The sequence below is a fragment of the Schistosoma mansoni genome, chromosome W, assembly GCF_000237925.1.
Source record: "Schistosoma mansoni strain Puerto Rico chromosome W, complete genome".
Lineage (NCBI taxonomy): Eukaryota > Metazoa > Platyhelminthes > Trematoda > Strigeidida > Schistosomatidae > Schistosoma > Schistosoma mansoni.
The window spans coordinates 19,784,178-19,804,544 of record NC_031502.1 but is presented as its reverse complement, the minus strand read 5'-3'; the positions used below and the strand labels follow the sequence as shown (position 1 = coordinate 19,804,544).

General features: G+C 36.2%; 2 non-coding genes across 2 annotated transcripts; both read right to left on the bottom strand.

The window, feature by feature from the left end:
* Nucleotides 1-439: 439 nt before the first annotated feature.
* Smp_tRNA_02284_Lys_CTT.1.1 lies at nucleotides 440-511 on the bottom strand. The gene has a single exon. It is a non-coding gene (tRNA).
* An 8,536-nt stretch (nucleotides 512-9,047) lies between these two features.
* On the bottom strand, nucleotides 9,048-9,117 carry Smp_tRNA_02165_Pseudo_CGA.1.1. The gene has a single exon. It is a non-coding gene (tRNA).
* Nucleotides 9,118-20,367: the final 11,250 nt, after the last annotated feature.

Sequence of the window (20,367 nt, the reverse complement as noted above, 5' to 3'; positions counted from 1 at the left end):
TACCCCTGATCGAGGATCATAGGCCGTTCACCAGCACTATTCATCCAACTCTGTCCCAAGCAATCCTTTCCAGTTGTTTCTAATTGCTATTCATTCTTTTGATGTCTGTTTCTGATTCCTGACATAGTATGTTCTTTGGTCTTCCTCTTTTCGGTTTCTCTTCAGGATTCCAAGTTAACATTTGCTTCATGATGCAGTTTTTTCTAAAGAATATCAACTTTTAAAAATCTTCAGATATCGACAAAATATTCTGTAAAGTAAACCAATACAAAGGCACATCAGCGAAGCGAATTCAGTTTCAACTAGATCATTTAAATAGTAACGAAGCTGACATATACTTAACCATGTTGAACCCGAAATATGCTGACTACTAAGTGTATATCATCATTAATTAATTGATTTCTTCTAGCAGACACGGTGCACTGCCTCACCGGACGTCGCCCGACGTGCGGCTCGAACCCACGACCCTGAGATTAAGAGTCTCATGCTCTACCGACTGAGCTAGTCGGGCCAACTGATTTCTTATTGGTCATTATATATTCCATTGGTCAGGTTGACTAATTGACTAGAAAATGTGTATAACAAAAATTTAAATTAGCTCAAGATTTTCATTAAGAGAAAGTAGGAAATAATTGAATATTCTTGACAATTCTAGTTCTAATTTCAATAGTTGAGATCATGAGTCGTTTGAAGCTAGATCACCATGGAAAACCTGTAAGCACTGCTTTAAGGCCGTTTCGTCCTATTGTGGGGCTTCTCAGAAGTGCGCGTCCACGATCTCGCCTCGTGAGATTCGAACCCAGCACCTATCAGTTTTGCATGCGAGCACTTAACCTCTAGACCACTGAGGATTTCAACTATAAAATTACTAAGATCTCCACAAAACCTCCTTCTGATAATAATCATATCCTCATTAGTGACTGGCTTCAAGAGGTATTTCCTGGAGTTCTAGTGAGAAGCAGTGATCAGTGGAGTTCAATCAGGTCTGTTGTGAGATATCAACTCACTGTAGACAATGGTGAACGGTTGCTCAATTTCGTGGATTGGTTGAAGTTAGGCATTATCACCGTTGGATGTCGGTTCAGTGGTCTAGAGATTAAGCGATCGCGCGCGAGACTGGTACGTCCTGGTTTTGAATCTCGTGAGGCGGGATCGTGGATGCGCAATACTGAGGAGTCCCACAATAAGATGAAACAGCCTTAAAGTAGTGCTTCCAGATTTTCCATGTTGGTCTAGCTTCAATTGATTCATGATCTCACCTATTAAAATTACTATAATATCCACAAAACCCCTTCTAATATTCTAATTCTATCCACTTTTTATTATTTCCTCATTTGATATTAATCTATGAAAAGAGTTAACTCCACTCTATACTATTCTCAACAAATCTTTCAACTGTAACATCCCTATTGTATTTATAATGTCATTAAAACTGGTTATAAACAATATTCTGTCATTAGTTGACAATTGTTAAATCCCAACTCATTGATTTCTGTACTGAAAAGTTGATTATGTAAAGCGGCAATCGTTCAGTTATATTCTGTATGTTGCTATGTTGTTTTTTTCTTTGCTCTTTTTTATAACCTTCATTGGTTTATACCTTGAGTGTCAAATCGACATCAACATCAGATAAATTTGTAGGACGGAACGGTCGTCCAGTGATTCCAAGTTTTCCATGGTGGTCTAGTTTCAATGGATTCATGAATTCAACTAATAAACATAAAAGTACTTTAAAATTAAATAAAACAGAATATTGTAGTTTAAACTCTATATTCTTGTGTGGTGTGGGTTACTTATATCCACATAAGTAGTATATATAATGATAGTCGGATATTGAATATATTTCAGTAGAAGATCGATGACGAAAGAACGGAAACGAAACACAATTGATATGACAATGTATTACTTACTTACTTACTTACACCTGTTACCCCTCGTGGAGGAGCATACACCGCACACTGTCAGCAATAATAATCGGAGACGATGGATAGATATTCGCAGAAGGAACAGTCAAGATTAAGACAATTGATTGATAGTTTACAATTTAACTGTTTACTGTATGGTTATCATATTTTAGTAAGATAGTCTGTAATGTTGTACTCAAATACATTCGATTGTCCGCAATCATATTCCTGTTCACTACACTTGTACATTAAGTAGAACACATTCAACTTGATTATCATGGTTCAATAGAATCTAAGCGATCTCGATGATTAGCTAATTATTTTAGTTTATAGTCTCTAGGTAGATTTGTGCACATATGTATATGTATGTGTTTTGACTTGTATTTCTCTTACCATTACACATATTGTAGTGAACAAAACACTAGTTGGGGACAATCGAATGCATTTAAGGCAAAATTACAGACTATCAATGGGAAGATTCAAAGCAAACAATACTAAGTGATTTTAAACTTCATCCCATTACACAAGCAAGTGGCTATAAGGACTCAGTGGCCGAGTGGATAACGCGATGGAGTTTGAAGCGAAAGGTACTGGGTTCGAGTTCCTCTCAGAGTGAACATCAACTCTGAAATGTGTTAGGTACATCTAGCCGACGAGTCCCAAATAGGACGAAACGCGCATCAAACTGGGTTCCACTGCTAGCCACTATCCATCTTTGCTTACATACAATGAACAGTTAATTTGCAAAATAACAACCCATTGTCTCAATCTTCACTGTTCTTTCTATAAACATCAGTTCGTCATCTCGAATTTCATTGTTCATACATTTTCCTACCAATTGCACTTCATTTCAGTTCTTTCCTTATCGGTCTTCTACCAAAATACCTTTCTATATCTGACCATCACCGTATACTACTTATATATGGATATAAGTAGATCACACTACACGTATAACAAATTGTTACATATAACAGTATTTTCTCACATTATTATTACTATGATCCATCAAAACTGATAAGTATCCTTCTCTTTTACCTGCATGTATACATACAATTTCGTTACAATATAATGATAGAGAATATAAAATGATAACGCTTGGTTACTACTTTTTGAAAGGACTCAATTTAGGACAGTCTTCTTCCTAACTTTATTCCTCCTCTTTTTTTTGATTTTGTTTGTATCTATGATAGATAACCAACATAACATAACATTCCTTTTTTTTCGCGTTGAAAACTTTGTTTGAATTAAATGGGTTAAACATGAATGGGGGAACATACATATCTATTGGATTATATACATTGATATACATACATGCATAGATACATAGATACATACAAACATAGATACATAAGTCCATCAATAGGCTCAAATCCAAATCGATACTACTTATTAGTTAGTATTAGTTATCCTTTCAGACTATAGTTAGTTATAGAGACTAGAATAATTCTTTGTGGTAAAGACTAATGATATGATAATATAGAGATATGAATGGAATGGAATGGAAATAACATTTCCTTTTTCCGTTTACAAGATGGAATGTTTATATGATTCTAGAAAATTTCATGTTAATTATTTGAATATTGTTACCTTACCCTAACTCTACCAAAAAGAAAGAAAAGGAAAAGAAAAGAGAAGAAAGAAAAAGAAAGAAAAGATTCATACGAAATACTTTGTAAGTGTTCGACATTGGACCATGCTGACCATATTAGTTTTAATAGACTCATTTAGTTGAAGGCGCTCAATCATGCATCTGCATCAGATCACGAGTTGGAACGGTGTACTACATGTCTCCTGTGATCACTAGACAGATTAGATCAGTCACTCCTCCATATATATTGATAACCTATCGAATATATCTTCGATCCTTGCCCCCAAATGCCCTGGTACGGCCGAGAGTGGGGAGAGTCCGCTCTCCCTCTCGAAATGCTCTCACACGGCCACGCGTATACAGCCTTTGACAGGGTAATACTACTCACTGGCTTCTCGTGACGGGGGTGTTGTTTACGAAATTGAGAGGAAGAAAAGCGAATAACTGGTGCTCTAACCTGGTTAATGGACACAAAGGATTCACTCAGGGGAGTTGGAAAACCCTCATCACAAACCAATGGTGCACATTGGCTCCAGGATTCTGAAGGAACAAATGTCTTATGAACCAATTGTTGGTCAGTGACTACCATGGAACTGCATCTCCTGACGTTGCTCCACTGCCTTGTGGATCAGACCTTTAAGTCATAGGCTCCGGGTGTGTCCCCCTAAGAAAACCACCTGCTTCAGTTCGGGCACCCGGACAGTATCACAGCCCTCATATAAATCAAATGATATTTGTGTGGCGCATACATATCTGACGCTTCCTTGTGCCAATATTTATGTGTTTAAATAATAAATAAAACGCGAAATATTGTTTAAAAATTGGCCTACATTATCGCCCGAGTTAATGATAGGGATTGAAATCGTTGAAAGTATCAACCGCCTCATTTATCTTGGAAATCTTATCAGTCTTGATGGTTGAATGTCTGATAAAATCTCGGGATGGATTCAGAGGGCTCGTTTGGCTTTGCCAACTCATGTCACTTGTAGCATAGACGAGATATCCATCTGTCAATCAAAGGACGACTTTACTGAGCAATAGTTTGCTCCGATATACTTTATGGGTGTGAAACATGGTCATTAAGAATCGAGGACATTTGTAGGTTACTAATATTCGATCACAGATGTCTTCGAAACATCGTTCGTATATTTCGCGACCATCGAGCAATCAATGTTAAAGTTAGGCATAGGGTACTTGATAAAGGTAGCAAATCGGTTGATAAACTAGTAAATTTTTAGTAACAGAGGTGATTTCGAGATGTGTTATGGATGTTTAATCACCGCAAACCTCGACTTACGATGTTGTCTTGAGTAGGAGTAGATTAGAAGAAAGCTAGGACCCCTTCAAACCAAAACATGTCACCATGCCACTGAATGTTAGACTGAAGTATGCGAATAGGTGTAAGCCACCTTGTCGGGGTCTGCATGATTATAGTAACCAATAATTAAAAACTTCAGTTGACATTGTATATGATCAATCACAATGTCTCAGGTCCATTCATTTGTCATCTTACCTTGGATACTGAGTCCTGAAATCATTTTACACCCTTTTTATTCGGTTTATACCTACTCTTTACTATTGTTGCTGATATTGTTACTATATCTACTACTGAGGTATTTAATTTGATAATCTTATCATTCTATATTAATATGGTTAGGCAACTTGAACCGAATACATATTTACTTCATTTTACCTTCCATATGAATGATTGACAAAAACAAATTCCTTCTTCTAATAACTAACTCAAATATAAATGAAAATACCTTTTAGAGGAATATCACAATTGATTGATCACTGGGTGGTGATCAATGTCATGCATGTCAAGTCCTTCTTAGTGCTGATCGAATGCTATCGATCAAGTTGCAATGTGGCCACTAGTCTAGATGGTTCGACATTACGTGCACTATGTTGACCACCTCCAACCACCATCTTAGAGGAATATATTAGTCTATCATTGTCATAAATTGTGCGAGACATTTTTATAGTTTGAAAGCAAATGAATAATCAGAAGGGGTTTTGTGGAGATTTCAGTATTTACATAGTTGAAAGCATGAGTCAATTGAAGCTAGACCACCAAGGAAAAACTGAAGTTCCACAATAGGATGAAACGGCCTTAAAGCAGTGCTTCCAGGTTTTCCTTGGTTGTCTAGCTTCAATTGACTCATGCTTTCAACTGTGAAAATGAATAATCATTGGTTATTTTAAAATCTTCTACTTTCAAGTATCTTTAATTGTTCATTTATTTAGTTGATAAGATAAATCGTTAACATTCTATTTTGATGATTATTGTAGGGTTTCATGAAGACTGATGAATTTTTATGATCTACGTCATTAACTGATCTAAGTTACATAACTGATTAATACCAGGAAGAACTGGACAATCTTTGTGTTCTAGAATGAGACTTCTCAGAACTAAACCTTTCCATCACCATATTGGGGATCAAACTCAGAATCTCTAGGTCCCTCTGTGAGAGGATAACCTGTAGACTAATGACCATCATAGAAAACTTGGAAGCACTGCTTTAAGGCCGTTTCGTCCTATTGTGGGACTCTTCCTATATAAATATGTAATGAACAAACTAGTGATTCAAATCAGTCAGTCAGTCACAACGTAGAACTTCGTACGTATGTACATCAGTTCAAGTTGCCATACCACATTACCATACAGATGCAGTTGTCGATTCAAATCCCATAGTGGTAGAAGTAGTAAGAGTATAAGCATTAATGTGAAAGATCAGGGTTTGAAGATGTTATTGAAGGAGTATAATACAGTGAAATAAATTTGGAGTCAGAAAAAAAGAAAGGGACATGAAGAATTCAGAAGATTAGAATTTGGGAGAACACAAAGAGTGGATGCACCTTCACCATAGCAAACGATTTTGAGCCATGTCATTCAAAGTCTCTAACCATAGGTTGTTATCATTTCGCGGATCCCAACCAGGTAGTCTACACCTACCAACATGGCTCAGTCCAATTGTCAGTGACTTCATGGATTTGTACCATGTTTTGGTCTGATCGCCCCTAGCTTTCTTCCAACTTACTCCTACACCATAAAACATTGCACGTCGGGGCAGTGATTCAAATAAAAAGAACAAATCAATTTTCCTACATTATCAATCATAATTCAAAGTTATTTATTTTCATAACTTAAAGTATTAAACATGTACATTAACCAACTTATGCTTATTTATTAATAATTGAATAATCGATTATCTACCGCCATAACTGAATACTTAAAATAATTAAAGTCAACTCTTGCGTAAGTTGGAGCGAGCGAGCGAGGGAGGGAGTGCGTGAGTGAGTTTTCCTTTCAGCATAGTAACTATAGTATATACATAATATCACCTAAACAACAACAGATTAAAAGTGGAGATTATATATTGATTCAAGTTAACTTATTCATTCATTCACTTTTATGTTTTTTTATTATGTCCCCTTAAAATTATTAAGTAAACACATACATTATAATCAGAAGGGGTTTTGTGGAGATTTCAGTATTTTCATAGTTAAAAGCATGAGTCAATTGAAGCTAGACAACCATAGAAAACCTGGAAGCACTGGACGACCATTGCATCCTATTATGGGACTCCTCAGTAGTGCGCATCAGCGCTCCCGTCTCGCGAGATTCGAATCCAGGACCAACCAGTCTCGTACCAGAGCACTTAACCGATAGACCACTGAGCCAGCGTTCAATGGTGTTAATGTCTAACCTCAACCAATCCACAAAGTTGAGCAACCGTTCACCAATTGTCTTCAGTGAGTTCTTATCTCACAACAGACGTGGTTTGAACTCCACTGGTCACTGCTTCTCACTAGAACTCCAGGAGTCTCACAATAGGACGAAACGGCCATCCAGTGCTTCCAGGTTATCCTTAGTAGTCTAGCTTCAATCGACTCATGCTTTCAACATATATTATAAACGAATAACAATATGATTGAGATAATTTTTTTTTGTCATTCGATTTATGTCCTCAATGATTGTATACAGGTAAGTATTGTTATACCTTATACACCTATACACTTGGTAACTATATAAAGATACATATATATGTCTGGTAGACACTATAAGTATGTTGCCATATACAATGATCGATGGATGAATGAATGAATGAATGAATGAATGAAGAGTACTAACTGACAAACGAAATACTTATGAACTATATATCTATATGAAAAGTGATTTAAAAAGAAACCCCAGATGAAGAAACAAAAGCAACATACCGTGTGTTTATTGAATAAATAAACAAAAGGAAGAGAAAATCATGAAAACGATAAAAGTGGTTGAATGAGATACTCGGAGTTTGTATTCCTATCTCTCCCTCTCTCTCTTTCTCTCTCTCTGTCTCTTCCTCTCATTCAAACGAAAGAAAAGGATAGATTATTTTCCTTATTTTTTCATTTATATAAATTCAAGTTCATAAAAACTGTTTTATTAAAAAAATGAGGTTAAGCATTTGCATGCGAGATTGAATGTTCTGGGTTCGAATCCCATGTGAATGAATCGTGGATGCGTACTACTGAGGAGTTATTTAAACAGATAAATATTGGTACAAGGAAGCACCAGATATATATGCGCCATACAAATCTCATTTGATTTGTGTGAGGGCTGTGATACTGTCCAAGTGCCCAAAGTGAAGTAGGTGGTTTTCTTAGGGGGCCACATCCGGGGCTTTTGACCTGAAGATCTGATCCACAAAGCAGTGGAGCATCGTGAGGAGATGCAGTTCCATGGTATCCGGTGACCAATGATTGATTCATACGCCATTTGCTCCCTAAGGATCCTGGAGCCCATGTGCACCATTGGTTTGGAATCAGGGTTTTCCAACTTCCCTAGGTGGACGTTCCGTATCCACCAACGTGGTTAAAGCTCCGGACATTTGCTTTTCGTCCTGTGAATTTCTTAAACAACACCCTCAGATTAAGATGAAATGAATGTTTAATGCTTCCAGATTTTCAATGGTGGTCTAGCATCTGCTTTTCAAACAAAAGATTCTTCATAGTTTTCAATATATTCCTATGTAAACTAGTTATAAGGAAAGAAGAGAAATGGTATTATGTTAACAAGATCTCAGTTAGTCAGTAGAAGGAGATCCAGATCTTAACATGTATTATCAATTTAAGTTTCTAAACCATATCAATACAATGGGGTAAATGAATGAAGATATTCATGAAGTAGTGGAAGTGGTAACCATTTCAAAGATGAACAATATAATTTTATAAGAAAAATGAATTTACGAAATGGAATGTATGTATGTTTCTGAACCGGTCGCAAGTCGACCATTCGTTACAATAACCAAGGGGAATTCAATTGAGTAATCAATTGAGTAATCTGTTTCTATCGACATTGACATAACGGTTATCCAGTGATTTCAGGTTTTCCATGGTGGTCTAGCTTCAATTGACTAATGAATTCAACTATTAAATTACTACAGTTGGTATTTTGATAGTTGAAATCATGGGTCAACTGAAGCTAGACCGCCATGGAAAACCTGGAAGCACTGGACGGCCGTTTCGTCCTATTATGGGACTCCTCAGCAGTGCGCACCCACGATCCCGCCTCGCGAGATTCGAACCCAGGACCTACCGGTCTCGAGCCGGAGCCCTTAACCGATAGACCACTGAGCCGGCATCCAACGGTGTTAATGTCTAACTTCAACCAATCCACGATTTCGAGCGACCGTTCACCAGGTTTTCGATGGTGGTCTACCTTCAATTGACCCATGATTCCAACTATGAAAATACTAAATTCTCCACAAAACCCCCTCTGATCTACTACAATTGGCACAAAACCACTTTGTGAGAAAAAATAATCTGTCATTGTGTTTTGAACAGTTAAATAAATCTCTATCTACCATTTGTGTTTATATTCTTTCTAAAGTCTGATTACCTCTGTACAGTTTATTTTATCAGCTTCACACCACGCTTACAACAAATTCAATTTTTTCCATAGCAAATTTGTACCATTGTGGTATGTGCTACTGATATCAACAGATATAAGTAGTGTGTAACACCAATCGCAAGTTGAATGTTTGATGGCAGAAAGTTGAGAAAATCCAAGAAAAAGGAAGAGAAGAGAACGAGAACATAGAGTGATTAGTATGTAAATGAAGGAACAACAAAGTCTGGGAAAAAGAAAGATAGTGGCTAACAGTGTTATTCAGGACGCGCGTTTCGTCCCATTTAGGACTCGTCAGCCTTCATCTCAGAGTTGATATTCACTCCGGGGCTCGAACTCAGTACCGTTCGCTTCAATATCGAGGCAGTCCACACAGTATGCATACATGCCATAAAGGGACTGTTCAATTTCAGTCCTAAATACCAATGGGAAGATACAAGTAAACAACACTAAGTGATATTCTGAGACAGTTGATGTATATTTTCAAATACATTTAGTTGTCCCAACTGATGTTTTCCATCACAACATATTTACTATATAACATACAGTCGGAGATTCCTTAGGATTTTGTACTATTCATTAGTAAATCACTAACATTATATCCAAATGTAACAATCGTAAGAATCTTCTCACGACAAGTAAAGCTCTATTCTTCTTCTTCTTCTTCTTCTTCTGCTCTCTCCCTATCACTCTTTACTTAATGTTTGCTTCCTCCTTTTACTTATATTTTATTGTACATTAGTTGTTTGATTTATTTAATCATACCATTTATGTAATATCTAATTACTTCTGGTTAATGTAATTGTTCTATTCATAGACGATAATGAAAAGATAAATGAAATGAAGAAACTATGTCTTAGCAAGTATTATCCGTTTATCTTGTTTAGTGAGTACGTGTGTGTGTGTTACTGTTCAGCTCTCTATCTACCTGTCTGTTTTTGATTATCCATGTGTTTACCTGTGTGTTTTGGTAACAAGATTTCATTTATTTCATTTATCATTTTTAGTTTTCTCATTCACCCCTTCATTTACTCACTGAACTAAATATGGTTTGAATTCAATTAGTATTGTTTTTTTTTGAATATCCTATTGATGTTTAAGACTGCAACTGGTCAATCTCTTATTGCCATATGTGCATACTGTGCGTATTACCTCCCATTTTAGGACTCCTCAGCAGCGCACATCCACGATCCCGCCTCACGAGATTGGAAGCCAGCACCTATCAGTCTCGCGTGCGAACGCTTAAGCTCTACGCCACTGAGCCAGCATCCAACGGTCTTAATGTCTAACTTCAACCCCGTCCACGAAATTGTTCAACTGCCCACCAATGTGTTCAGTGAGTTTATATCTCACAACAGACCCGGATGAACTCTATTGGTCACTGCTTCTCACCAGAACTCCAGGAAATACCTCTTGAAGCCAGTCACTAGTGAAGATATGATTATTATCAGAAGGAAGTTTCGTGGGGATTTTAGTAATTTTATAGTTGAAATCCTCAATGGTCTAGAAGTTACGGTTAGGAATTATATTTGACTTCCATCATGAACTGACATCAGCCAAAGTGGTAGAGCATGGGAATCTTAATCTCAGGGTTGTGGGTTCGAGCCGCACGTCGGGCGTCGTCCGGTGATGCAGTACATTGTGTCTGCTAGAAGAAATCAATTGATTAACGATGATATACACTTAGTAGTCAGCATATTTCGGGTTCAACATGGTTAAGTATATGTCAGCTTCGTTACTATTTAAATGATCTAGTTGAAACTGAATTCGCTTCGCTGATGTGCCTTTGTATTGGTTTACTTTACAGAATATTTTGTCGATATCTGAAGATTTTTAAAAGTTGATATTCTTTAGAAAAAACTGCATCATGAAGCAAATGTTAACTTGGAATCCTGAAGAGAAACCGAAAAGAGGAAGACCAAAGAACATACTATGTCAGGAATCAGAAACAGACATCAAAAGAATGAATAGCAATTAGAAACAACTGGAAAGGATTGCTTGGGACAGAGTTGGATGAATAATGCTGGTGAACGGCCTATGATCCTCGATCAGGGGTAACAGGTGTAAGTAAGTAAGTATCCTTTAAAAAGGATTCGCTGGTAATTAGATTGTTGAAATATGTCTCATATTCTTTACAGTTTTACAACATTAATTATAATTTCAGTAGTATAAGAGATTTGTAGTAATTATTCGAAAGTTTTACATCATGGATTAAATTCAAATAAACAAACGTTCAATACCAGGAAGTATTAAGTCGATGCTTCGTCTTGTAATGAGATTCTCTAAGGGTAAGAACTGCTATCACTACCATGGATTAAATCCAGGAATGTTAATTCCTATTGTTAGCGCGTAACACAAATTTTCCATAACCTATCTGTATCATTCACTTGGCGTTGTATACTGGTATCTTCAATTTGTTATTTAGGACTGCTGTCTCTTGTTGGCATATTTGCATACTGTGCATACTGCCTCAATATTGCCTTAATTCAGAGGCACTATAAGCAAAGATGGATAGTGACTTGCAATTGAATCCAGGTTGACGCTCCTTTCGTCCTATTTTGGGACTCACCAGCTGGATGTACCTACATCTCAGAGTTGATGTTTGTATATTTGTATATAGACTAACTGTATATTTTTTTAAAGAAAATACTTCCTTCCATGAATTGTACAATGTATCATTTAGATATTAGTGATTAGAGTTTGTTTTTCTTTTTGTTGCCTCAATTTTATGCCAATCAATAATTCTATCTCTTAGATCCTATCATACTATAAGTGGTGTTCAAGAACCATTTTTTCGGGCGTTTTTCATATTTGACTTGATTTTACCATTTCTGATGAAATTGTTGCCATGGTTTCAACTGTTTTCTAGATTGATAAGAAAAAAAGATTTAGTTATTGAACTAATACATTCTCTCCCTTTAGTCTAGAAATGTTCAATGAAACACTAATCATCTGAATAGAAGTGAATGATGATATGTTACTGTTTTTATGATGCCAAGTACTCAAATTGAGTGGAAAAAGGGGGTTAACAAATATGGTAACTTAGACGTTTGTTGAGTAAAAAAACAACTGTTACACCTTCGTGTATGATAACTCATCAACAGTTGGGCTAAGGACAGTCAAATCTCTTAATGTTCATTTTCATATAAGACTGTTTAGATGGAATACAATGATTCGAATTTTAAACTTCCGTTGATTTATGATATTGATTTGTCATTGTTTTCAGTGATATCTGTCTAAGGTATGATCTTGATCAAAGTCTTAGATGCTTACTGTTGATGATTTCACGTTCCACAATGGTTTTCAATCTTCATCTAATTGAATTTGTTCTGAGATATGATACAACTTCAAATAGTACTTTTGTTAAATTTTGTCATCATTTAACCAGGTCTGAAGTTAGACATTAACACCATTGAATGCCGGCCAGCTCATTGGTCTAGTGGTTAAGCGCTCGCGCGCGAGATTCATAGGCCCTGAATTCGAATATCTTGAGGCGGGATCGTGGATGTGCACTGCTGAAGAGTCCCACAATGGGACGAAACGACCGTCCACTGCTTCCAGGTTTTCTATGGTGGTCTAGCTTCAATTGATTCATGATCTCAACCATTGGAATTACTATAATATCCACAAAACCCCTTCTGATAATATCTGTATTTCAATGAATCTTAGATGATAGGAAAATTAAAGTCAATATAACTTTTTAATTTACACTATTGTTTACGTTTTTTAAATTTCCTTTCATCATTGACGTGTAAAGTAAATGAAATAAAGTGATCCATTGTTTCCTATAAAACAAAAGTTCTCACAAATCTATTATCAGAAGGGACTTTGTGGTGATTTCAGTAATTTAATAGTCGAATTCATGAGTAAATTGAAGCTAGACCAACATGGAAAACCTGGAAGCATTGGACGGTCATTTCGTCCTATTGTAGAACCCCTCAACAGTGCGCATCCACGATCCCGCCTCACGAGATTCGAACTCAGTACCTATCAGTCTTAACCTCTAGACCACTGATTCGGCATCCAACGGTGTTAATGTGTAACTTCAACCAATCCATGAAGTTGAGCAACTCTCTATCATTGATTTCAGAGGGTTTCTATCTCACAACAGACCCAATTGAGCTTCACTGGTCACTGCTTTTCACTAGAACTCCATGAAATGCCTCTTGGAGCCACTCACTTGTGACGATATGATTTTTATCAGAAGGGGTTTCGTGGAATTTACAGTAATTTTATAATTGAATTGAATCTAGACCACCATGGAAAACCTGGAAGCACTGTAAGGCCGTTTCATCCTATTGTGGAACTCCTCAGCGGTACGCATCCACGATCCCGCCTCGTGATATTCGAACTCATATGTGATTATACTTTTTGTCAGTGAAAATTTATAGTTTTCAATCTATTGAATCTAACCCTAGCTGATACCTAAGAGTTAAAGATCATCAAGTTGAAACTGACAATTATACAGATATTTTGTCTGCAAAAGTGAAACCTCAAATATTACAAGTGAGCACTCTTGAGAACGGTTTTTTAGCAAGGTTCTTTTCTATGGGATGGGATTACTAATCCCATGACCACCCTTCTTCTTTTATCCGGATATGAAACCGTCAGTAACTGTGGAACGGCTCCAGTGGTACCTATAAGTGAGCATGCATTACAGAAATCAATTTGAATATATTTCACCATTGAATACCATAACTTAGTTACCTTTCCGCTGATGATAGAAAAATGATCATGGTATTTGAATGAAGATTATACAGTGGTTTAGAGGTTAAGCGTTTGCGCGCAAGATTCAAGGTTCTGGGTTCGAATCCCAAATGCTGAATCGTGGATGTGCACAGCTTAGAAGTCCAATACTCTGAAGAAACAGCCGACACTTTGTATCTATGATATTGATGAAAATGCCAGAATAAATACATTTAGAATTCACTCTAACAGTACGATCTAAAAGGTATGTCTCGTACTGTTATGGACTCATCAGCTGAATGCACCTACATTCTAGTATTTATTTCTTTGATGAAGTTAGAATTCAGGATCTTTCGCTTACAATATACAATGAGCTATCCATTGACCAACTGGTTTCATATAGTCACAATCTTTTCCAACAGGTACGAAGGTACATGTAAGAGCTTTCATTTTATTGTAGTTGATATTGAAGACTGCAGCTGACACTTAAATGCCAATACTTCCAGCTTAGGAATTCCCAATACAACTAAATGCCCATCCTGTTTTCTACTGCTAACTACCTAGATATAGATTAAATTTCACAGTCTTATTGTGGTGAATGAGAACATCGTTGGGGACAACCAAATGTATATGAATACAACATTACAAAATATATTGGTAACATGAGAACCATACAGGAAATACTTCATTTGCAAAATATTCATCTAGTGTCTCAGACTGTGCTGTTCCTTCATTTAAATACCAATCACCCTGTGTCCTCGTTCTCTTCTCTTCTCTTCTCTTGGACTTTCTCAACTTTCTGCCATCAGACATTCCACTTTCGATTGATGTTACATACTACTTATATCTGTTGATATTAGTAGCTCACATCATATTATCATTATACAGACGATCATCTATAAAAATTGACTGATGAAATTTATTCAACACTGAAGATTGAACAGCTCCACTCAGGTTTCTACTGATGAAGTTAAAATAAATACAACATTAAAGCGAATGTATAAACCATCTTTTATTCAATTGAAATAATAATTAGTTGAAATCATGGTAAACAAAGATGGATAGTGACTAAAAGTGGAATCCAGTTTGACGCGCCTTTCGTCCTATTTGGGACTCTTCAGCTGGACGTACCTGCATCTCAGAGTTGATGTTCACTCTGCGAGGGATTCGAACACATCTTTGCTTACCATGCTTGTGAATTAAGGCTATATCGAGGCAATACGTACAGTATGCACATATGGCCAATAAGAGACTGACCAGTTGCAGTCCTAACGCATCGATGGGAAGATTCAAACAAACAATACTAATTGAATTAGTTGAAATCATGGTTGTTTACATATAAACTCTAATTATTAATTATTTTCTAATGAAAAATCAATATTCAATTACAATACTATTCAATATTTTCTGTTGTCCAAGTATTATTATTATTATTAAATCGATTTCGACTGACTTTGTAAACATTAACTAGTCATTATCCGATATATAAAGGATGAATAGCAACTAGAAAGAACTGAAGTGGATTGCCCAGTACAGGGTTGGGTGAAGACTGCTGATAGGCGGCCTATGCTCCCTCAGAAGGGTTAAAAAACGTAAGTAAGTATGTAAGTAAGCATGATTCTAATCAGTTGGTGTACTCATCACATTTCAAATTTTCCTCAGTGTATTTATAAACTAAGAAAGTAAGGATCTGATTTTCTTTCAATGTCTATTCATTTTATTCATGTAAAAATGAATTACATGTCATATTTCAACATTTTTACTGCTATTCAATGATTCAATAGTATATATACATGGATGCCGGCTCAGTGGTTTAGTGTTTAAACGCTCGCGCGTGAGACTGATAGTTCCTTGGTTCGAATTTCGTGGGGGCGGGAAAGTGGATGCACACTGATGAGGAGTCCCACAATAGGACGAAACGGCCTAAAAGCTGTGCTTCCAGGTTTTCCATATTGTTCTAGCTTCAATTGATTCACCACCTCAACTATATAATATATATATATATATATAGTCTATTTTTAAACATTATCCAAATGTATTGAAGAGATATTGAAGCCATAAGAATTAGTTTTTGACATGAAGTTGTTGAATATCAATCAGTACTGAATGTATTGGAAGAAAGCATATTAGTGTAATATTCTTCGTTAGAAGGTAAAGTGTTGATCCTATTAACCTGTAACGATTATTTCTAGGGTGAACTAGTTATCATCAGTGAAAATCAGTGATATTTGGGAAATATCATGAACTGAACTCTTTTGGAAAGATAACTATTCGGATATCTGATAAACAATTCCTGGTCTCATATGATGTGTTCTTGGATGAACACTCTTGAGTAGTTTTGTAGAAGGACAAAACAACTATTAAATACCGTTTTGTTCCTAATGGTTATTAAGCTGTAATCACTTCATGAGCCATTTGTTTACATATCTAATTTGTAAATTTTCATAGTTGAAAGCATGAGTCAATTGAAGCTAGACCACCATCGAAAACCTGGAAGCACTGCTTTAAGCCCGTTTCGTCCTATTGTGGGACTCCTCGGTAGTGCACATCCACGATCTCGCCTCACGAGATTCGAACCTAGGACCTATCAGTCTCGCGCCATAGTACTTAACCGATAGACCACTGAGCTGGACGGAATCTAATGGTGTTAATATCTAACTTCAACCAATCCACGAAGTTGAGCAACTGTTCACCAATTATCTGGATAATACTAAACATTTTGAATTGACTGTCACTTAAAATACACCTTATATGTTCACTGGTTCTTTCGTTCTTAAGAGCCTTTTCGTTAATCGGCCATCAATAAACGACCAATGAAATTGTAGAGTACTAACCTACCATTTAGGGTAGGGATAGAAATTCAAGGTTACTGCACACATGTAAAGGGGATACAAACTATCAACTGCCCTAAGACAAATTTTAGTGAGAATAGCATAATTCAGTATTTACAACACTATAAAATGCTCGAAGAAAAACCATTTAATGAAACAGAAGAAAAACAAAGTAGCATGAACAGAGAAACATTAAAATAGAGTAAGTTAACTGTTTGTCTGATTTACTAGAATAGGTGATTGTAAACATTTATTGGGGAAGCGAAGATGGTTAGTGGTTACCTCTGGAATCCTAGTCACGAGTTTCGTCCTAGTTAGGGATCGCCAGCTGAATTGATCATTTGTAGTCCCAATCAATAATAGAAAGATACAACCAAACAATACCAGGTGAATTCATTGGAAAGACTGATTCAAAAGATTTCTGCATTTATATAATATATGATATATTATTTACATATAGTTGAAATCTAGAGTCAATTAAAGCTAGACTACCATGGAAAACCTAGAAGCACTGCTTTAAGGCCGTTTCGTCCTATTGTGGGACTCCTCAGCAGTGCGTATCCATGATCCCACCTCTGGACATTCAAACCCAGGACCTATCAATCTCGCGTGCGAGCGCTTAACTTCTAGACCACTCAGCTGGCATCCAACTGTGTTAATGTCTAACTTCAACTAATCCAAGAAATTGAGCAACCATTTCGTTAATGTCTTCAGTAAGTTGATATCTCCCAACAGACCTGGTTTGAACTCCACTAATTACTGCTTCTCACTAGCTTCAATTGACTCAAGATTTCAACTATATATAAAAAATTACTAAAAATCTCCACCCCCCCCCCCGATATAATATATTACTTTGATCATTTAATCTCACTGATATGTTATGATATGATTACTTGACAACAATGAACATACATACCATAACTACTCTCTAACAAGCTTTATTCTAACATAACTACAACATAACTGATTTAACGCATTTTGTTTGTTCAAACTCAAGAGAGAAAATGAAAATAACAAAGAATGGGGATGATTGATCATATACATATATATATATTGAACAAAATAGTTGGTTAACTTGTTATTGATCAGAAGGGGTTTATTCTTTATTTTAAATAAACAAAATTTGACTTATCTTGGTTGAAATCATAAATCGATTGATATTGGACCAAAATTGAAAACCTGGAAGCGATATACTGCTGTTTCGTCCTAGTATGAGACTCTTCAGCAGTGAGCATCTACGATCCCGTTCGCGGAATTCGAACCCAAAGCCTCTAATCTCGAGCGTGAACGCACAACTTCTAGACCACTGAGCCGCTATCTAATGGTTTTAATATCTCACTGAGAAAGAATTTGGACATTTTACCAAATGTAAATTTACCGAATCTATTATTACCATCATTATTATCATTAACTTACAGCCATTGATGTCAATATAGACAAAACTTACTTCCTTACTTACGCCTGTTATCCCTCGTGGAGATGCATACGCCGCACACCATAATATTTATATATGGATAGGTAAACAAAATGCAGTTATTGAAATTATTATTGTTGAGATCATAATTTATGGACATCCTTTGAGTGACACCTAAGTGACCATGAGAATGCCCACCTACAAACTAGGACCAAATGATGATTATAAACTAGTATGAGGAGTCAGAATTATGGTTTGTAATTGATGGTTAAGATTAAAAATTAGATTTAAGGTTTTTATCACGAACTGATATCAGCTGAAATGCCAAGACACTATTTAGACAAATGGATGAATGAATTTCGTGCTAAAATGCATGACCTGTTATCCTAAATCTGATTGGCTCATCCATAAATTATAGTCTCCCCCTCAAAGTATTCATATGTGGTTATTTTATCTACTTATTTGAGTTTTGTGTCAATAATTGATATACTTGAATGCTATTAAGAGTTCACCTTACTCGGTAAACGGAACGAAGGTCAAGATATAGTGACATGATAGGCTATTCTAAATCGTTGTCACCGGCCCTGGTAACTCGATCAAGAAGTTTTGATGAGGCGAAGAGAACGTAATCTACAATCACTCAGAAAGTACGAGGTCAATAAGCACACAAATCAAGCTTGTTAATACAATGATAGAAACGCCCTTGGGAGAGCCACAAAATAGCATACTAAAAAAAAATCCGTCAACCAATGATAGTCAAGGATTTCCGAGTGGGAAATGTAAGCTGTATGTCAACTAAGCATCTCTTGGCGCGAAAACATAAAATTCAAATTTTCAGGTCAAAATTACAAGATTAGGACCTTTTTCCAAGTGAGTTCTGAAGAGCTAAAGTCCCCAACAATAATATAAGATAATCTCTTCAACAGAATTAGTGATTGTTTACAATTAACAATATGTAATTACATTTTTAAAATGCTATTGTGGTATATACTACTGATGTCAACAGTTATAACTAGTATGTATCATCAATCGAAAGTGAAATGCCTGGTGGTAGAAGATTATGAGGATCGAAGGGTAGAGAAGGAGAACAAAGAATGATTGGTGTGGAAAAGAAGAATCAGTCAAGTATGAGACGATTGATTAACCTTTTGCAAATGAAATATTTACTGTATGGTTCTCAGATTTTACTAAGTTAATCTATAATTCTGTATTCAATTACATTTAATTGTTTTGACTTGTGTTCTCATTCAAAACACCATAAGTTAGATTAAGTTTTGATAATCTCTGAGGATTCATTGTTGTCTGGGTGATTTGATAAATCAGTTATTCGTACACGTAGCTTACTTTTTTTCTGGTCAGCGTTTTTTTAGCGAGTTAGTTTTCTACGGGAAGGGGTCTCTAACCGCATACCCAACCGTCCTCCTTTGTCCGGGCTTGGGACCGGCGGTAGCCCCCGGAGGGGCTACAGGCGGAGTTATTCATACACATAAAGCGATTTGTAAACTGAAAAGGGTAAGAAGTTAGGTAGGTGCAGAATAATATAAATCCATTTTTTTGTTAGTTACTCATAAGCTGCTTACAATCTAAAATATTTTTATTCAACCATAATTCAATGGTGATAATGTCACAGGGTCAATCATTATAAACTAATAGTCCTGTCCAAAACAACATGTTCTTTAACACAATCAAAGCACGATAGGTATCCCTTTCATGTTACCCACCAACTGTGTATACAAACTCACATGTATCTGCCAAATCAGTTACATTGGTAGAACAGAAATGAGAGCCTATGTCCGATTCAAAGAACATATATTCCGAAAAGTTTAAGGTCAGATGGATCAAAAGCATTTAGCGGTGCCATCGAAAGAGATCTCCTTGACACATGACATGAAGTCGATACACTGAATTCCTTCAGGATGATTAACAAACAAACAAACTTCAACCTTTTGAAATTTGCTGAAGCGATAGCAATCAAACGACTAAAACTAGATCTATATACCCAAAAAGAGACAGTAATAAATCTTTCTTTTCCCTGATAACATTACACC